This window comes from Xenopus tropicalis, chromosome 3 (assembly GCF_000004195.4).
Source record: "Xenopus tropicalis strain Nigerian chromosome 3, UCB_Xtro_10.0, whole genome shotgun sequence".
Classification (NCBI taxonomy): Eukaryota; Metazoa; Chordata; class Amphibia; order Anura; family Pipidae; genus Xenopus; species Xenopus tropicalis.
In genome coordinates, this window is record NC_030679.2 from 141755027 (window position 1) to 141775301 (window position 20275).

The window sequence follows — 20275 nt, forward strand, 5'->3', positions numbered from 1 at the left end:
CATTTTATATAAAATTGTTAGAGGCACAACAGACAGTTTCATTCATCTTACAACACACTTATGAAGGAAACTTAATTTATATAAATTAAATACAACTAAATAATCACAGCACACATGAAACAGCAGCCCCCAGTCACAGCAGTCACACATTGCAACCCTGAGGCCCAGCCGCAGCCCAGATAGTCAGAAAAACTAATAAATGTGCCAGCTGCCATCATCCAACCCTTACCCCTTCTGTCCCCAATCTGTACCTGTGCCAGCAGCAGCCGTAATATTGCCCCCAAGCCCCCAATCTGTACCTGTGCCAGCAGCAGCCGTAATATTGCCCCCAATCTGTACCTGTGCCAGCAGCAGCCATAATATTGCCCCCAAGCCCCCAATCTGTACCTGTGCCAGCAGCAGCCGTAATATTGCCCCCAAGCCCCCAATCTGTACCTGTGCCAGCAGCAGCCATAATATTGCCCCCAAGCCCCCAATCTGTACCTGTGCCAGCAGCAGCCGTAATATTGCCCCCAAGCCCCCAATCTGTACCTGTGCCAGCAGCAGCCGTAATATTGCCCCCAAGCCCCCAAATAATCTGTACTTGTGCCAGCAGCAGCCGTAATATTGCCCCCAAGCCCCCAATCTGTACCTGTGCCAGCAGCAGCCATAATATTGCCCCCAAGCCCCCAATCTGTACCTGTGCCAGCAGCAGCCGTAATATTGCCCCCAAGCCCCCAATCTGTACCTGTGCCAGCAGCAGCCGTAATATTGCCCCCAAATAATCTGTACTTGTGCCAGCAGCAGCCGTAATATTGCCCCCAAGCCCCCAATCTGTACCTGTGCCAGCAGCAGCCATAATATTGCCCCCAAGCCCCCAATCTGTACCTGTGCCAGCAGCAGCCGTAATATTGCCCCCAAGCCCCCAATCTGTACCTGTGCCAGCAGCAGCCGTAATATTGCCCCCAAGCCCCCAATCTGTACCTGTGCCAGCAGCAGCCGTAATATTGCCCCCAAGCCCCCAATCTGTACCTGTGCCAGCAGCAGCCGTAATATTGCCCCCAAGCCCCCAATCTGTACCTGTGCCAGCAGCAGCCGTAATATTGCCCCCAAGCCCCCAATCTGTACCTGTGCCAGCAGCAGCCGTAATATTGCCCCCAAGCCCCCAATCTGTACCTGTGCCAGCAGCAGCCGTATTATTGCCCCCAAGCCCCCAAATCATCTGTACCTGTGCCAGCAGCAGCCGTATTATTGCCCCCAAGCCCCCAAATAATCTGTACCTGTGCCAGCAGCAGCTGTAATATTGCCCCCAAGCCCCCAATCTGTACTTGTGCCAGCAGCAGCCGTAATATTGCCCCCAAGCCCCCAAATAATCTGTACTTGTGCCAGCAGCAGCCGTAATATTGCCCCCAAGCCCCCAATCTGTACCTGTGCCAGCAGCAGCCGTAATATTGCCCCCAAGCCCCCAATCTGTACCTGTGCCAGCATCAGCCGTAATATTGCCCCCAAGCCCCTAATCTGTACCTGTGCCAGCAGCAGCCGTAATATTGCCCCCAAGCCCCCAATCTGTACCTGTGCCAGCAGCAGCCATCATATTGCCCCCAAGCCCCCAATCTGTACCTGTGCCAGCAGCAGCCGTAATATTGCCCCCAAGCCCCTAATCTGTACCTGTGCCAGCAGCAGCCGTAATATTGCCCCCAAGCCCCCAATCTGTACCTGTGCCAGCAGCAGCCGTAATATTGCCCCCAAGCCCCCAATCTGTACCTGTGCCAGCAGGAGCCATAATACTGCCCCCAAGCCCCCAATCTGTACATGTGACAGCAGCAGCCGTAATATTGCCCCCAAGCCCCCAATCTGTACCTGTGCCAGCAGCAGCCGTAATATTGCCCCCAAGCCCCCAATCTGTACCTGTGCCAGCAGCAGCCGTATTATTGCCCCCAAGCCCCCAAATAATCTGTACCTGTGCCAGCAGCAGCCGTAATATTGCCCCCAAGCCCCCAAATCATCTGTACCTGTGCCAGCAGCAGCCGTAATATTGCCCCCAAGCCCCCAATCTGTACCTGTGCCAGCAAAGGCCAATTGCCCCAAATATGTTCCTGTGCCAGCATCCAGCATCAGAAAATAAGCCTGGGGTTTCTCCTGCTCTGTATTCCATGTGAGCCACACCAACGTGCCATTTCTATGACATTGACGTATGCACCCACTATATGCGTGGAAGCACCAGTGGGTTACAGGAGCGCAACGCGTTGACTTGGAACAGTTTAATAAAGGTACGCGCTGGCAAAGATAGGAGTGGGGAGCGCTCCCAGGTCCCGGCTCATACAGTACACAACACACCTCAAAGGGGAGTTGGGGCTGGTGGCTTATTAATGTTTAAAACTAATAAAGGCCAAGCCATGCAAACCAGTTTTAAAAAAAGAAAAAAAAACTCTCTCCCATTTAAAGTGCGCCCCCAAGTGATTATTTGTATCATAGTTGGGATCAAGTACAGGTACTGTTTTATTATTACAGAGAAAAGGGAATCATTTAACCATGAAATAAACCCAATAGGGCTGTTCTGCCCCCAATAAGGGGTAATTATATCTTAGTTGGGATCAAGTACAGGTACTGTTTTATTATTACAGAGAAAAGGGAATCATTTAACCATTAAATAAACCCAATAGGGCTGTTCTGCCCCCAATTAGGGGTAATTATATCTTAGTTGGGATCAAGTACAGGTACTGTTTTATTATTACAGAGAAAAGGGAATCATTTAACCATGAAATAAACCCAATAGGGCTGTTCTGCCCCCAATAAGTCGTAATTATATCTTAGTTGGGATCAAGTACAGGTACGGTTTTATTATTACAGAGAAAAGGGAATCATTTAACCATGAAATAAACCCAATAGGGCTGTTCTGCCCCAATAAGGGGTAATTATATCTTAGTTGGGATCAAGTACAGGTACTGTTTTATTATTACAGAGAAAAGGGAATCATTTAACCATTAAATAAACCCAATAGGGCTGATCTGCCCCAATAAGGGGTAATTATATCTTAGTTGGGATCAAGTACAGGTACTGTTTTATTATTACAGAGAAAAGGGAATCATTTAACCATTAAATAAACCCAATAGGGCTGTTCTGCCCCAATAAGGGGTAATTATATCTTAGTTGGGAACATGTACAGGTACTGTTTTATTATTACAGGGAAAAGGAAATCATTTAACCCTTGTTATAGTATCGAATTTCACAGCTGTTGGGCCACCCATGTAGATTTATGCTAATTAGCAGCACACCACAGCTGTTACCATGGCAACCTTATCAGTTACCATGGCAACCTTATCAGTGGTTATACATAAACACTGGGCACAGTGCCAAATTTTACAGCTGTTGGACCACCCACGTAGATTTATGCTAATGAGCATCACACCACAGCTGTTACCATGGCAACCTTACCAGTTACCATGGCAACCTTATCAGTTAATCAGATAAGAACAGAGTTTATGGCTTCACTCCTGTCAGTTGCCAGTTGGCAGTCGACGGGTGCAGTCGCCTCTTAGCACACAGTGCTGAGTACACAGTGACCGCACACTGTCCTGACACCATGGATCCAGTTGATCCAAACAAAACCACTAGTTCCCCTTTGGGGAACAGCCAACAGGTTAATACAGCAATGAATGTTTTTCAGGATGCCATTGCAAGAGCTCTTGGCATTTCTAATCCAGATGGAGCTCCAGTTGGAGCAAACGCTGGCACTGTGACTGGTCCGTCATCTAGTGCAAATGTGGCCGGCAATTCAAGTGCAGGTCCAAGTACCCGCTCTTCTGGAAGGAAAAGAGCACGTTCTCCTGAGGACCAGACTAGCAGTAGGAAACATCGCAGAACAGATAGTGAGGGTAAGGGGAGCACCTCAAACTTAAAAAACATGGCCCCTGCAACATCAAAAGAACAAAGACGTTCTACTCGGGCTCAGAGTGCCGCAAAACGACTGAAATGGAAATACAAGAAGATCAAAAGACGCACTTGGAACAAGCCCAAGGTTTCCAGAGTGCAGGAGGCACAGGCAATCAAAGTCTTCCAGGATGCAATTGCCAAAGCCCTTGAAAGCTCATTTGCTACTGGCACTTCTGGAGCAGGTACACAAGTTGCCTCATCTCCTGGGCCATCTACAAGCATGGCCAGCAGTTCAGGGGCAACTCCAAGTACCAGCTCTTCTGGGAGAAAAAGAGCTCATTCTCCTGAGAACCAGACTAAATGTAGGAAACGTCACAGAACAGATAGTGCAACATCAAAAGAACAAAGAGGTTCTACTCGGGCTCAGAGTGCCTCAAACCGACTGAAAAGAAAATACAGGAAGATCAAAAGACGCTCTTTACACAAGCCCAGGGTTTCTAGAGTGCAGGAGGCACAGGCAATCAAAGTCTTCCAAGATGCAATTGCCGAAGCCCTTGAAAGCTCATTGGCTACTGGCACTTCCGGAGCAGGTACACAAGTTGCCTCATCTCCTGGGCCATCTACAAGCATGGCCAGCAGTTCAGGGGCAACTCCAAGTACCCGCTCTTCTGGGAGAAAAAGAGCTCATGCTCCTGAGGACCAGACTAGAAGTTGGAAACATCGCAGAACAGATAGTGAGGGTAAGGGTAGCACCTCAAACTTAAAAAACATTGGCCCTGCAATATCAGAAGAACAAAGAAGTTCTTTTCGGGCTCAGAGTGCCTCAAAACGACTGAAAAGAAAATACAAGAAGAGCAAAAGACGCTCTTTACACAAGCCCAGGGTTTCTAGAGAGCTGGAGGCACAGGCTATTAAAGTCTTCCAGGATGCAATTGCCAAAGCCCTTGAAATCTCATCGGCTACTGGCACTTTCGGAGCAGGTACACAAGTTGCCTCATCTCCTGGGCCATCTACAAGCATGGCCAGCAGTTCAGGGGCAACTCCAAGTACCAGCTCTTCTGGGAGAAAAAGAGCTCGTTCCAGTGAGGAACAGCCGAGAATTAACACTAAAGACAATGAAACTGATACTAATTCCACAAACACAAGCAGACAAACTTGTAAAAAATCTACCAAAGGTATAAAAAACCGACAGCCCAGCCCTTATAGCCAGCAGCAGGCTAGTGATTTCCAACTATTCCAGGATGCAGTTGCCAAAGCTCTTGGAATATCTGACAGTGAAACAAACACTAGCGTTGCCACTAACCAGACATTTGCTCCACCGGCAAAGTCTGTCGCCAAAGATACTAGCACAGTACCAAGTACTAGCTCTTTGGTGAGAAATAATGATGGAGTTCAATTGCAGAACAGTAGCACTGGGAATATTGCTGGAATTCCATCTCCGGCAACAGAAACCAGAATAGATTCAACTATTAGTTCTTCCGTGGCCAAGAAAGACAATTCTGGTCAACAGAATCAGTGCAACGTTCAAAATAATGTTACGTCCCCTGAGAATCCTTCTACTACAACCAGGGGAATATTTGAATATATAGAGTTAAGTGAAAGGGAACGAGCCATTCAAGCACATCAACAGCAGATGGTTCTACAACAACAAATGGAACATCTCAGGGAGTCTCCATATGAAGATTCCCCTCTATTCAGGAATCCAATACCTGAAACAAGGAAGAGAAAGTTGGACACCAACCCAGAAGATGTTGCTTTATGGAACCCCAAGCGTCTGAGGCCCAGACTGGGCAAAGGACCTAAGGTACGCCCCAAAGCCTTAGCAACAAAGGCAGAAACACGGGATGTACAAGGCAAAGAAGATTCTACATCAGATGATATATTTCCACCAACATCAGTAATAATGACAAGATTAAGGGCAAGGGCACAAGCAATGAAGAGAAAAGATCCGAGCAGATCTGAGCAGTCTGATAAAAAAGATGATTCCCAGTCAAAGTAAATATAATTACACGGACCATTGAAGCAAAGGGCAATAAATATAATTGATGGCTGTGACTTAGACACTGGGAATTTTCACCACTGCATTTCAATTATGGGCACAATTCTAAAAGAAAAGATGGATGGACACTACTCACGTCTGTTCTCCATCAAATGTTACTGTTCCCATAATGGAATGCTTAAGATGAGCAGTAGGAAACGTATAGAATGGGAGGTTGGATGGGAGATTGGGATGGATTCCCAGTACTGCTCAAAAAAATGAACGCGTGGGGAGTAAATATATACTCCATTCAACTCGAGCTGAAGAAATCAGTACAACTTCAAATACCAGAGATTCTGTGAGGAAATGATTAGTGAGGAGCGAATCTGTCCCGTTTTGCTTTGACGGAAAATTTGGGAATCTTTGAAAAGCTTCGCGAAATGGAGAAAAATCCACGAAATGGAGAAAATGTTGTGCACAGTTTTGTCACCTGTTACACGAAATAATCCGCCAATGGCAAAACGCGGACATTTGCTAATTACTTCGCCCCTCACTAGAAATGACAGTCGGACAGAACTCACAGTCTAACGCCATGAATAGCCCAACAAACCCTTCTGGTGGGGTAGTGGGGGTCATTTAGGCAGTGCATTTGTGCAGCGCAGAATATTCGCACAGTGAACATATTAGCCCTGCCCGTGTTTATATTTATAACGTTGGACAAGACTGGTGCATTTAATAGGCAAACGTAATCGTGACATTTTTATTCACAATATGAATATCCTTAGAGCTTTTTAAAGCGTCCGAGTTATGGCGCAACTTTAGTGGCAAAAAAAATATTCGCTAAACTGATTCACAAATAAAGGCAAGTCGGGCACAGCAGTGCAAAACTGAAGCGTTGAGAGGAAAACATGCGGAAAAAAATATGCGATCCGCGAACTTTATAAATGGCCCCCACTAACGCTGAATGTTTCCCAGTAGTCTAAGCCTAATAATTGTGTGAGCGAAAGCATTTCATTGGGCGCATGGAATGCCGGAGTTACTGCTGGGCACAAACTGAACATAAGGGAATGTAACCCAGCTACAGATTCCAGAATATTTATAGGACAGAAAGACAATTCGCACAGCGGCAGAGACTTCGATATTCGTCTCACCAGTGTCTGTATCTCTGAAGTGAGTAGGTTCCCTGTCAGAACTGCCGCAGAAAGTTCCAGGGCCCCAAAAGGGCGTTGGTGAAGACCAGTGCTGACAGGGGGTCTCTCGCTCCATGGAACATACTGCTCCCTTCAGCTGTCTCCTTACCATTCCACATACACAGGGGGTCTCTCGCTCCATGGAACATACTGCTCCCTTCAGCTGTCTCCTTACCATTCCACATACACAGGGGCTCTCTCGCTCCATGGAAGAGACGGCTCCCTTCAGCTGTCTCCTTACCATTCCACATACACAGGGGCTCTCTCGCTCCATGGAAGAGACGGCTCCCTTCAGCTGTCTCCTTACCATTCCACATACACAGGGGGTCTCTCGCTCCATGGAAGAGACGGCTCCCTTCAGCTGTCTCCTTACCATTCCACATACACAGGGGGTCTCTCGCTCCATGGAAGAGACGGCTCCCTTCAGCTGTCTCCTTACCATTCCACATACACAGCCCTTACACTGTAACATAGGAGAGTAGAAGAAATTGTTCCTTTTGCCACAATATCTAGATTACAGGGATCCCATCTGTTTTGGAAAAATATCACCGGAGCCATAAACTTTTCCACCATATGGGGTTTACCTTGACGTGGTATGGTGGCTTGGCAATTTTATGATCATAAATTTGTATATTTTCATTCACTTTTAATGGAAGTAAATTAAGTTAATGGGGTTTTCCTTAATGAGGTATGGGGGCTCGGCAATTTTATGATCATAAACTTGTAACTAAAAACCCCTGTATAAAACTATTCCAAAGTATAAAAGTATTGGTAGTTTTTCAGAAAAGTCATAAAAATCATTAACTTTAGGAAAGCTTTGCAGATTGGTACTTTGGTGTAGAAAGGCTTCTTTATCCATGTTGGATTTGTCAGAATGTGTATTTTCCAAAAATATATGGTTTTTGGGTTTTTCTGTATAGTTAGGGGGCGTTACGGCACATCATACACAGTCATTGGGCTTTTATTTGCAGAAAAGCTGAGAAAATTCCTATGCACTATTTTCATTTGGGGCCTCTGTACCACATACTGGTAAATCTATGCATATTGGGCATCAAACTGTTTAGTAGATCCCTGGTGTTCATATTTAGGGTGATGTGTCATTGTATGTAAGAAATGTTGTAAGGTAAATGCAACAAATTGCAACAAGTTTAGACGTTTTTCAGAAAAGTAAAAAAAACCCACAAACTTTAGGAAAGCTTTGCAGATTGGTACTTTGGTGTAGAAAGGCTTCTTTACCCATGTTGGATTTGTCAGAATGTGTACTTTCCAAAAATATATGGTTTTCATGGGTCACCCTACATTTCTGCAGTCTCTATCCCACATAAAACTGCCATGTGGTTATGAATTAGGTAAAGGAAAGCCATGAACTTAATGTGCACAGGGTATATTTGGGGTCTCTAAGTGCCATGTGCTTTGATAAACCTATGTACAGTGGCATCAAACTGTTCAGTAGGCCTCTGGGGATCATATTTAGGGTGTTCTATATAGCAATCTAATGACGTATAGAAAATAATATGCTGCATATTGGAAGTTTTGAGGTGATTTTTGGAAATCTCATAAAAATAGGCAAACTTAGGAAAGCTTTGCGGCTTGGTACTTTGGAGTAGAAAGACACGGGTACCCATTATAGATTTGGGAGAATGTGTACTTTCCAAGAATATATGACTTTCTGGGGTGAGTGTACATTTTTTTAGCTAAAAGCTAAAGAAACAGAAATGATAGATCCTATGGGCGTATGTTCCCATTGGGGCTTTCCTAGGTAAACTAAAATTCCCCCCAAGGAAAGACAGTACAAGTTAATACACCCACCACACATTTCTGCTTCAGTTTATAGGAATCTGTATGTAGAACATGTTTAAAGGCTTGATCCCCATTTTTGTATAAACATGACTTTATTTATACCCCCTATAATGGTGCTGAGGTATAATCTAACTTGGTAGTGAAATAGCTGGAGGGACTGTACCTTTCTGTGACATCTATTGGCCCAATGATATAGCTAGAGATATAGCTAGAGGTATAGCTAGAGGTATAACTAGAGGTATAAATAGAGATAGAGCTAAAGATATAGCTAGAGGTATAGCTAGAGGAATAACTAGAGGTATAAATAGAGATAGAGCTAAAGATATAGCTAGAGATATAGCTAGAGGTATAGCTAGAGGTATAACTAGAGATATAGCTAGAGATATAGCTAGAGGTATAGCTAGAGGTATAACTAGAGATAGAGCTAAAGATATAGCTAGAGGTATAGCTAGAGGTATAACTAGAGGTATAAATAGAGATAGAGCTAAAGATATAGCTAGAGATATAGCTAGAGGAATAACTAGAGATATAGCTAGAGGTATAACTAGAGATATAACTAGAGGTATAGCTAGAGATATAGCTAGAGGCATAAATAGAGATAGAGCTAGAGATATAGCTAGAGGCATAAATAGAGATAGAGCTAGATATAGCTAGAGGTATAACTAGAGATATAGCTAGAGATGTAGCTAGAGATATAGCTAGAGATATAGCTAGAGGCATAAATAGAGATATAGCTAGAGGTATAGCTAGAGATATAGCTAGAGATATAGCTAGAGGTATAGCTAGAGGCATAAATAGAGATATAGCTAGAGGTATAGCTAGAGATATAGCTAGAGATATAGCTACAGGTATAACTAGAGGTAACATAGTAACATAGTAAGTTGGGTTGAAAAAAGACATACATCCATCAAGTTCAACCATACTAGAGATATAGCTAGAGGCATAACTAGAGATAGAGCTAGAGATATAGCTAGAGATATAGCTAGAGGTATAACTAGAGATATAGCTAGAGATATAGCTAGAGGCATAACTAGAGATAGAGCTAGAGATATAGCTAGAGATATAGCTAGAGGTATAACTAGAGATATAGCTAGAGGTATAACTAGAGATATAACTTGAGGTATAGCTAGAGATATAGCTAGAGATATAGCTACAGGTATAACTAGAGATATAGCTAGAGGTATAACTAGAGATATAACTTGAGGTATAGCTAGAGATATAGCTAGAGATATAGCTAGAGGTATAGCTAGAGGCATAACTAGAGATAGAGCTAGAGATATAGCTAGAGATATAGCTAGAGGCATAACTAGAGATAGAGCTAGAGATATAGCTAGAGATATAGCTAGAGGTATAGCTAGAGGTATAACTAGAGGCATAACTAGAGATAGAGCTAGAGATATAGCTAGAGATATAGCTAGAGGCATAACTAGAGATAGAGCTAGAGATATAGCTAGAGATATAGCTAGAGGCATAACTAGAGATAGAGCTAGAGATATAGCTAGAGATATAGCTAGAGGTATAACTAGAGGTATAGCTAGAGGTATAGCTAGAGGTATAACTAGAGGTATAACTAGAGATATAGCTAGAGGTATAACTAGAGATATAGCTAGAGATATAGCTAGAGGTATAACTAGAGATATAGCTAGAGATATAGCTAGAGGTATAACTAGAGGTATAACTAGAGGTATAGCTAGAGGTATAACTAGAGGTATAACTAGAGATATAACTAGAGATATAGCTAGAGGTATAACTAGAGATATAACTAGAGATATAGCTAGAGGTATAACTAGAGGTATAACTAGAGATATAGCTAGAGGTATAGCTAGAGGTATAACTAGAGGTATAGCTAGAGGTATAGCTAGAGGTATAACTAGAGGTATAGCTAGAGATATAGCTAGAGGTATAACTAGAGGTATAACTAGAGATATAACTAGAGATATAGCTAGAGGTATAACTAGAGATATAACTAGAGATATAGCTAGAGATATAGCTAGAGGTATAACTAGAGGTATAACTAGAGATATAACTAGAGATATAGCTAGAGGTATAATTAGAGATATAAAAAGAGGTATAACTAGAGATATAGCTCTGTGCCCATATAAAGGCACAAGGCTGCAGGCTGAGTTATACAGGGAACTCTGAGTATCACTCATGTATTATAAGGGATAATGTACCCCCTACTGTAAATGATAAGGATATTAGCAGTCACTGAGGGGTTCTGTGCCCATATAAAGGCACAAGGCTGCAGGCTGAGTTATACAGGGAACTCTGAGTATCACTCATGTATTATAAGGGATAATGTACCCCCTACTGTAAATGATAAGGATATTAGCAGTCACTGAGGGGTTCTGTGCCCATATAAAGGCACAAGGCTGCAGGCTGAGTTATACAGGGAACTCTGAGTATCACTCATGTATTATAAGGGATAATGTACCCCCTACTGTAAATGATAAGGATATTAGCAGTCACTGAGGGGTTCTGTGCCCATATAAAGGCACAAGGCTGCAGGCTGAGTTATACAGGGAACTCTGAGTATCACCCATGTATTATAAGGGATAATGTACCCCCTACTGTAAATGATAAGGATATTAGCAGTCACTGAGGGGTTCTGTGCCCATATAAAGGCACAAGGCTGCAGGCTGAGTTATACAGGGAACTCTGAGTATCACTCATGTATTATAAGGGATAATGTACCCCCTACTGTAAATGATAAGGATATTAGCAGTCACTGAGGGGTTCTGTGCCCATATAAAGGCACAAGGCTGCAGGCTGAGTTATACAGGGAACTCTGAGTATCACTCATGTATTATAAGGGATAATGTACCCCCTACTGTAAATGATAAGGATATTAGCAGTCACTGAGGGGTTCTGTGCCCATATAAAGGCACAAGGCTGCAGGCTGAGTTATACAGGGAACTCTGAGTATCACTCATGTATTATAAGGGATAATGTACCCCCTACTGTAAATGATAAGGATATTAGCAGTCACTGAGGGGTTCTGTGCCCCCCATATAAAGGCACAAGGCTGCAGGCTGAGTTATACAGGGAACTCTGAGTATCACTCATGTATTATAAGGGATAATGTACCCCCTACTGTAAATGATAAGGATATTAGCAGTCACTGAGGGGTTCTGTGCCCCCCATATAAAGGCACAAGGCTGCAGGCTGAGTTATACAGGGAACTCTGAGTATCACTCATGTATTATAAGGGATAGTGTACCCCCTACTGTAAATGATAAGGATATTAGCAGTCACTGAGGGGTTCTGTGCCCCCCATATAAAGGCACAAGGCTGCAGGCTGAGTTATACAGGGAACTCTGAGTATCACTCATGTATTATAAGGGATAATGTACCCCCTACTGTAAATGATAAGGATATTAGCAGTCACTGAGGGGTTCTGTGCCCATATAAAGGCACAAGGCTGCAGGCTGAGTTATACAGGGAACTCTGAGTATCACTCATGTATTATAAGGGATAATGTACCCCCTACTGTAAATGATAAGGATATTAGCAGTCACTGAGGGGTTCTGTGCCCATATAAAGGCACAAGGCTGCAGGCTCCTTATCAGCAATCACTATCTGGATTTGGGGTTCCTTTATAAAGGGTTGTTGAAGGTTTGTTCCTTATTGGCCTACAAGAAATAAGATTGTACCCAGGAAGAGGTAATACTGAATGCCCATCTCCCATAGACTCCATTTTAATCAAATTATTCAGAAATTTAAAACTGATTTCTTTTTTCTCTGTAGTAATAAAACAGTACCCCCCAATAAGGGGTAATTATATCTTAGTTGGGATCAAGTACAGGTACTGTTTTATTATTACAGAGAAAAGGGAATCATTTAACCATGAAATAAACCCAATAGGACTGTTCTGCCCCAATAAGGGGTAATTATATCTTAGTTGGGATCAAGTACAGGTACTGTTTTATTATTACAGAGAAAAGGGAATCATTTAACCATTAAATAAACCCAATAGGGCTGTTCTGCCCCAATAAGGGGTAATTATATCTTAGTTGGGATCAAGTACAGGTACTGTTTTATTATTATAGAGAAAAGGGAATCATTTAACCATTAAATAAACCCAATAGGACTGTTCTGCCCCCAATGAGGGGTAATTATATCTTAATTGGGATCAAGTACAGGTACTGTTTTATTATTATAGAGAAAAGGGAATCATTTAACCATTAAATAAACCCAATAGGGCTGTTCTGCCCCCAATAAGGGGTAATTATATCTTAATTGGGATCAAGTACAGGTACTGTTTTATTACTACAGGGAAAAAAAAAATAGTTTTATATTTCTGAATTATTTGATTAAAATGGAGTCTATGGGAGATGGGCATTCTGTAATTTCTGAGCTTTCTGGATAATGGGTTTCCAGATAAGGAATCCCATACATCAGATTAAAAGTTAACTCAAAGGTGAGGGGTTATTTTGTAACATCAGCAGCAACTCTTATAGCCCTTTTACGCATAGCAACCAATCATATTCTGACTTCACCAAACCATTTGATTAAACTTCTCACTGGATGCTGTGGGTTATTGAACTTAAGCAGAGTGTGAGCCTAAAGATCTGCTTGTTTTAGGCTCATGCCACACCAGGCGTAGGGCTGATTTTTTCGGCAAGCGGAAAAACGCTTGCCGAAAAATCAGCCCTACGCCTGCTACTTGTGCCTGCACCCGAATGAATGGAATACGCTCGGGTGCAGGCACATGTAGCCGATATACGCACGAAAACGCGCGAGAATGCAAAGTCTTGCGTTTTCTTGCGTATATCGGCTACATGTGCCTGCACCCGAGCGTATTCCATTCATTCGGGTGCAGGCACAAGTAGCAGGCGTAGGGCTGAATTTTCGGCAAGCGTTTTTCCGCTTGCCGAAAAAATCAGCCCTACGCCTGGTGTGGCATGAGCCTTACACAACAATCAAATCAGAAGCAGATCACATCTTCCGCCTGTTGATAAGGGTTTATCTGCCAAGAACGTACGCCGTACGTGTTTGGCAGATACAGGGTTCTCTCTGCAGAGAGTGATGTCGGACCTGCGATAATCTGATAGTGAATGTTTAATTGATTTATTGATTGTACAGCCCTGCCAACCCATGCCAATATGGTTCTCATCAGTAGGTGTTTGATGAGAAGAATTAGAACTCAGCCTGTACAGAGGAAGGGGGAGGGGAGAGCTGGGGGGAGTGAGTAGCAGGACAACAGACTGGGGGTGTGACACAGAGGGTAGGCTGAATGGGCAGGTGGGAACCAGTAAGTCAAGTAAAACAGACAAGTGGGAGGAGCAGTGGTGGAGAAGATGGGCTGGAGGGTACAGGAACTGACATAAAATGGAGAGGGGGCTACAGGGAAATGATGGGGAAAGCTCACACAGAGGCGAATGCAGGGTGGGAAGGAACAGAGGTAAAGCAGACCAACTGGAGGGAGTGGAGATAAAAGAAATGGGCAGAAGTCAACAAAGTGGAAGACTTCTAATATCCTTATCATTTACAGTAGGAGGTACATTATCCCTTATAATACATGAGTGATACTCAGAGTTCCCTGTATAACTCAGCCTGCAGCCTTGTGCCTTTATATGGGCACAGAACCCCTCAGTGACTGCTAATATCCTTATCATTTACAGTAGGGGGTACATTATCCCTTATAATACATGAGTGATACTCAGAGTTCCCTGTATAACTCAGCCTGCAGCCTTGTGCCTTTATATGGGCACAGAACCCCTCAGTGACTGCTAATATCCTTATCATTTACAGTAGGGGGTACATTATCCCTTATAATACATGAGTGATACTCAGAGTTCCCTGTATAACTCAGCCTGCAGCCTTGTGCCTTTATATGGGGGGCACAGAACCCCTCAGTGACTGCTAATATCCTTATCATTTACAGTAGGGGGTACATTATCCCTTATAATACATGAGTGATACTCAGAGTTCCCTGTATAACTCAGCCTGCAGCCTTGTGCCTTTATATGGGCACAGAACCCCTCAGTGACTGCTAATATCCTTATCATTTACAGTAGGGGGTACATTATCCCTTATAATACATGAGTGATACTCACAGTTCCCTGTATAACTCAGCCTGCAGCCTTGTGCCTTTATATGGGCACAGAACCCCTCAGTGACTGCTAATATCCTTATCATTTACAGTAGGGGGTACATTATCCCTTATAATACATGAGTGATACTCAGAGTTCCCTGTATAACTCAGCCTGCAGCCTTGTGCCTTTATATGGGCACAGAACCCCTCAGTGACTGCTAATATCCTTATCATTTACAGTAGGGGGTACATTATCCCTTATAATACATGAGTGATACTCAGAGTTCCCTGTATAACTCAGCCTGCAGCCTTGTGCCTTTATATGGGCACAGAACCCCTCAGTGACTGCTAATATCCTTATCATTTACAGTAGGGGGTACAGTATCCCTTATAATACATGAGTGATACTCAGAGTTCCCTGTATAACTCAGCCTGCAGCCTTGTGCCTTTATATGGGCACAGAACCCCTCAGTGACTGCTAATATCCTTATCATACAGTAGGGGGTACATTATCCCTACTCATGTTTATGTACCCTAGCCAATACTCTCCCCTTTGTCCATGTCTTTCACCAATAACCCTGACTCCTCGCTCCTTACCTGGATATACTGGGGATACGGAAGAATAATTACAGTGGCTGTTAGTAGAAGCGTGTATGTTGTACAAATATCATTATTAATATGAATGGAACCGGCTTTGAGTGGAACATAAGTAGAAGGAGGGAGAGCTGCCAATGCAAATTCTAGGTGCAATATTTCAAATGAAACTCCATCTCAGGGGAAATAACTGTTTCCTTTTGCTGTTGCCAAAGGTTAATCTATAGGTAGGAATGCAGTGAGGAAGGAGGCAGAAGCCCATGGAAGATTTGCATTCTGTGCCATGAAAGTGCCACATTAATTAAGCAGTTACAGCAGTTGTTGCCCAACCTCAGAATTTTTTTTGATTTATGGATCTCTGTGAGTTTATCCAGAAGGAACACTGGGACTGGTACTGCTGGTACTGCTGGTGCTGGGACTGGTACTGCTGGTACTGCTGGTGCTGGGACTGGTACTGCTGGTACTGCTGGTGCTGGGACTGGTACTGCTGGTACTGCTGGTGCTGGGACTGGTACTGCTGGTACTGGTACTGCTGGGACTGATACTGCTGGTACTGGTACTGCTGGGACTGATACTGCTGGTACTGGTACTGCTGGGACTGCTGGTACTGGTACTGCTGTGACTAATACTGCTGGTACTGTAACTGCTGGTACTGGTGCTGCTGGGACTGCTGGTACTGGTACTGCTGGGACTGATACTGCTGGTAATGCTGGTACTGGTACTGCTGGGACTGATACTGCTGGTACTGTAACTGCTGGTACTGGTGCTGCTGGGACTGCTGGTACTGGTACTGCTGGGACTGATACTGCTGGGACTGCTGGTACTGGTACTGCTGTGACTAATACTGCTGGTACTGTAACTGCTGGTACTGGTGCTGCTGGGACTGCTGGTACTGGTACTGCTGGGACTGATACTGCTGGTAATGCTGGTACTGGTACTGCTGGGACTGATACTGCTGGTACTGCTGGTGCTGGGACTGGTACTGCTGACTGGTACTGCTGGGATTTGGACTGGTACTGCTGACTGGTACTGCTGGGATTTGGACTGGTACTGCTGGTAGTGGCCCAGCAACCCAGTCCGACCCTGGTTACTGCTGGTGCTGGGACTGGTACTGCTGGTAGTGGCCCAGCAACCCCGTCCGACCCTGGTTACTGCTGGTGCTGGTACTGCTGGTAGTGGGACTGGTACTGCTGGGATTTGGACTGGTACTGCTGGGATTTGCACTGGTACTGCTGGGATTGGGACTGGTACTGCTGGGATTTGGACTGGTACTGCTGGGATTGGGAGTGGTACTGCTGGTAGTGGGACTGGTACTGCTGGGATTTGGACTGGTACTGCTGGGACTGGGACTGGTACTGCTGGGATTGGGACTGGTACTGCTGGTAGTGGGACTGGTACTGTTGGGATTGGGACTGGTACTGCTGGGATTGGGACTGGTACTGTGGGCTAAACCCACTCATTAGGTAAATGGTGCACAGGGATGTTGTCCACTGATGTTATGGGTCGCCGGACAAAGCTGTTTCAATGCACCTCTTCCAATAATGATCACCACAGTAACTGAACTATCATTGGCCCAGGTACAGGACATGTAGCCAGGCCCCGCCCCCCCTCCAGATGCAAACTTCAGACCATCACTTAAGGCAAGTAGTTCCACCACTGCGTCACCACTAGGTCTGCCTTGGGCAGTGTGGTTTCCATGGGCAGCAGTGATGGGCAAATAGAGGAGTTTTGACCATGGCTGTGTTAAGGTGCCCATACACGGGCTGATAGTAGCTGCCGATATGGGTCACAGACTGATTCTGCAGCTTATCGGCCCGTGTAGGGGCAGGAACGAGGGGCCTGCCTATCCTATATCTGGCCTGAAATTGGCCAGATATCGATCAGAGAGGTTAAAAGATTTAGTTGAATCGGGGACCCCAGGGCCAAATGACCAAATTAGCTTAAATTCACCTGATATCACCCACCCACCCTCACCTGAAATCGGGCAGATATCGATCCGCCAGGTTAGAAAATTCAGTCGGATCGGGGACCCCATCAGCTCGTTGATGCGATCCCCGAACCGACTGCCCCATTGCTACCAATATAAATCGAATTATTTATTTTTTTACCTACACGCTCTCTGAAATCACCCTCCCGTAGGTGGGGATATCGGGTGAAGATCCGCTCGCTTGGCGAAATCACCTAATGCCTCTCATGCCTAAATAATCAGATGGTCTTCCCTTCAATACACTAATTCCTGCCTTTGCACACAAAAGGAATTCTGGGAATGAATTCCAAACTCTTAATATCCTATATCCTATAGGCTGAAGCTCACCCACTGGGTTTTTGATGCAAAAGCCAGGATATACAGACCAGTTTCGCCTTTCTTGAGGCTCATCAGTGTAGTTGGGAATCTGATCAGCTATTATCCTGGCTTCAGCTTCAAACCCAGTGGGTGAGCTTTAGCCTATAGGATAAACCCATGTAAATGGGATTTTTTTAAGAGTTTGGAATTCATTCCCAGAATTCCTTTTGTTTGCTTTTGTCTGTATGAGGCAGTCTCCTCAACCCTATTTATTTGTCTTCCTTTGCACAGAAACTGCCAGGTTAAACAAGTCGCTGATAACCCCCATAGACACCAGTAATGATGCAGCTCAGTTAGAAACAATAACAATAGCCTAAAACAGTCAGTTTATGGGAAGCAGCTCAATGGCCCTATTGTAATTGCTCTTTAATTAGTAGCTCTTCCTGGAACCTTTGATGCAGTAAAACATGGAACCCTTTGGTTTTCTGACCCCTTAAGGCTTGTTATTTTCTTTCACAAGTGTAGACTAGATCTCTCCAGTTTCAATGAATAGCCTGCCCTGGAGCCACTAATTCCCAAGGAGCAACTGATGGATGTTGGAAAGCTCCCGGTAGCACCAAAGCCTGAGGAATTTGCATCTGAAAGGGATGTCCATTCAACTCCCCATTCATTGTGATCCCAACTGACTATACTACTGAGTTACACTTTATAGATTAGTCTCCTGGGGTGGCACCGGCGAGAGAGGTCCTGTGTGTCAGTTGTTGATCGGACATTATAATTATTACAAATTTTTTGAGCTTTCCAGACCTGTTCAGATTGTTTGCCTTTAAACCCAAGCCTGCATGAAGTTTTTTCACTAGAGAAGTCTTCACAAGTTTCTGTTTCCACTCTCTACCTATAAACTTCTCACAGTCACAGAATCAAGAACCCAAAACCCCTCACACTTTCCAATATTCGCCAACTGCCTATTTCCCTTAGCAAAATCAGCCAGAAACATCCAGAATTTGAGTAAAATTGAATAGAAAGGAACACCAAGGACTCCCAGGCAGACCAGACACCTAAAGTCAGCTCACAGTTAAAGAATGCAGGACTTTCATGGTTGAAGAGAACAGAGAGGCCAACTAGCATAGTCTACTTCTGAGTTCCTTATCAAACCAGGAGCCCCCAACCAAGTCCTATGGCCTAATACAATGAAGGTACCAAGCTTCTAAAGATTTCTGCATGGTTCCTTCTCCTGCATTTTCTCCAAACCCTTCCTCCAAGGCCAGTAGGACCAGGGCAAAGATCTCAATGGTGACCCAAAGATATATGGGATAGTACTACTCTCAAGCAGGCAAACATGACTAGAAATAGTCAGTAAATATAGAAATGATCACCCTGGACCAACAGCCATGAGAATGTTAGAGTTCCTTCAGTGGATTAAAATAAGGAAATAAGGAGTATTCCCTCTTTTTTTTTGGGGGGGGGGGAGAATGCTCCATTTTATGGTTATAGCAGATGAAAGGACTGAAGGTGGGATAAAGGCCAATAATCCCTATTGCACATTTATTACACTGTCCCTGCTTTTCCTTCTACCCCCTTCTGGGGAATGTGTTGCTCCACAAAGTCTCTCATCATCCCTCTTCCAAAGAAGGCTAAGAATACATTGGAGCCAAGTCTAAGTCATGTTGCTAGACATAAATACCACTATATACATCAGCCATGTCTCGACCATCAGTATCAGCCCTAACACACCAAGGGGCCATCTTGCTAAACGCTCAATAAATACTTGGCCTTTAGTTTCTATGATTTTTTTCTTTGACTTGATTGTGGCAGTTACATCTACAGCCAAACGAAAGAGTCTGTCTCTGAATATCTAGTACGTGATGTCTAGTGCATGATATCTAGTACGTGATGTTCCCTGCTTATAGATCTTAACCTAAGAGTGACCATGTGTATTAACCCTGTGCTCAGTTTGTGCCCTTTCCTTTATAACCTACTGTGTGTGTTGCCTTATTCTCCTGTTTTATTTAATGGCTGCTAGCTCCAACCTCGGCAGGATCCTGGCTTTTCTCATAGCCATTTGCTGAGTTTCTTCATGGAGCTCACTTTAGTCGGTGGTATTGGTAGGTTGCCGCTGGGTGATAGCCAAGTCAAAGCAGTTCTAGACGCCAACGGTGCAACTTTAGAGCCCTGGGCCCCCATGTAAAAACATTTCTCCTTGCCAAAATTGAGGTTCACCCAAGGCATGCAAATAAATCATGGGTGAGCTGTGATTTTGCATGCTTTTCAGGTCAGCCACAGGCCCCTATTCAGAGGAGGCAGACCTGGGTCCCTTCTGAGGCCAGGGGCTCTGATCCTTTACAGCGGCCATACATTGTAAGATCTGCTAGTTTGGCGAAGTCGCCAAGTAGTGGATCTTTTGCCGATATGCCCAATATTCCCGATAGGGCTGATTTGGTTGGATTAAAACAGCGGGCATAAGCACCATTAGTTTGGGGACCGCATCACCGAGCCGATGCGATCCCCTATCCGACAAAAAAATCAAACCTGCCCAATCG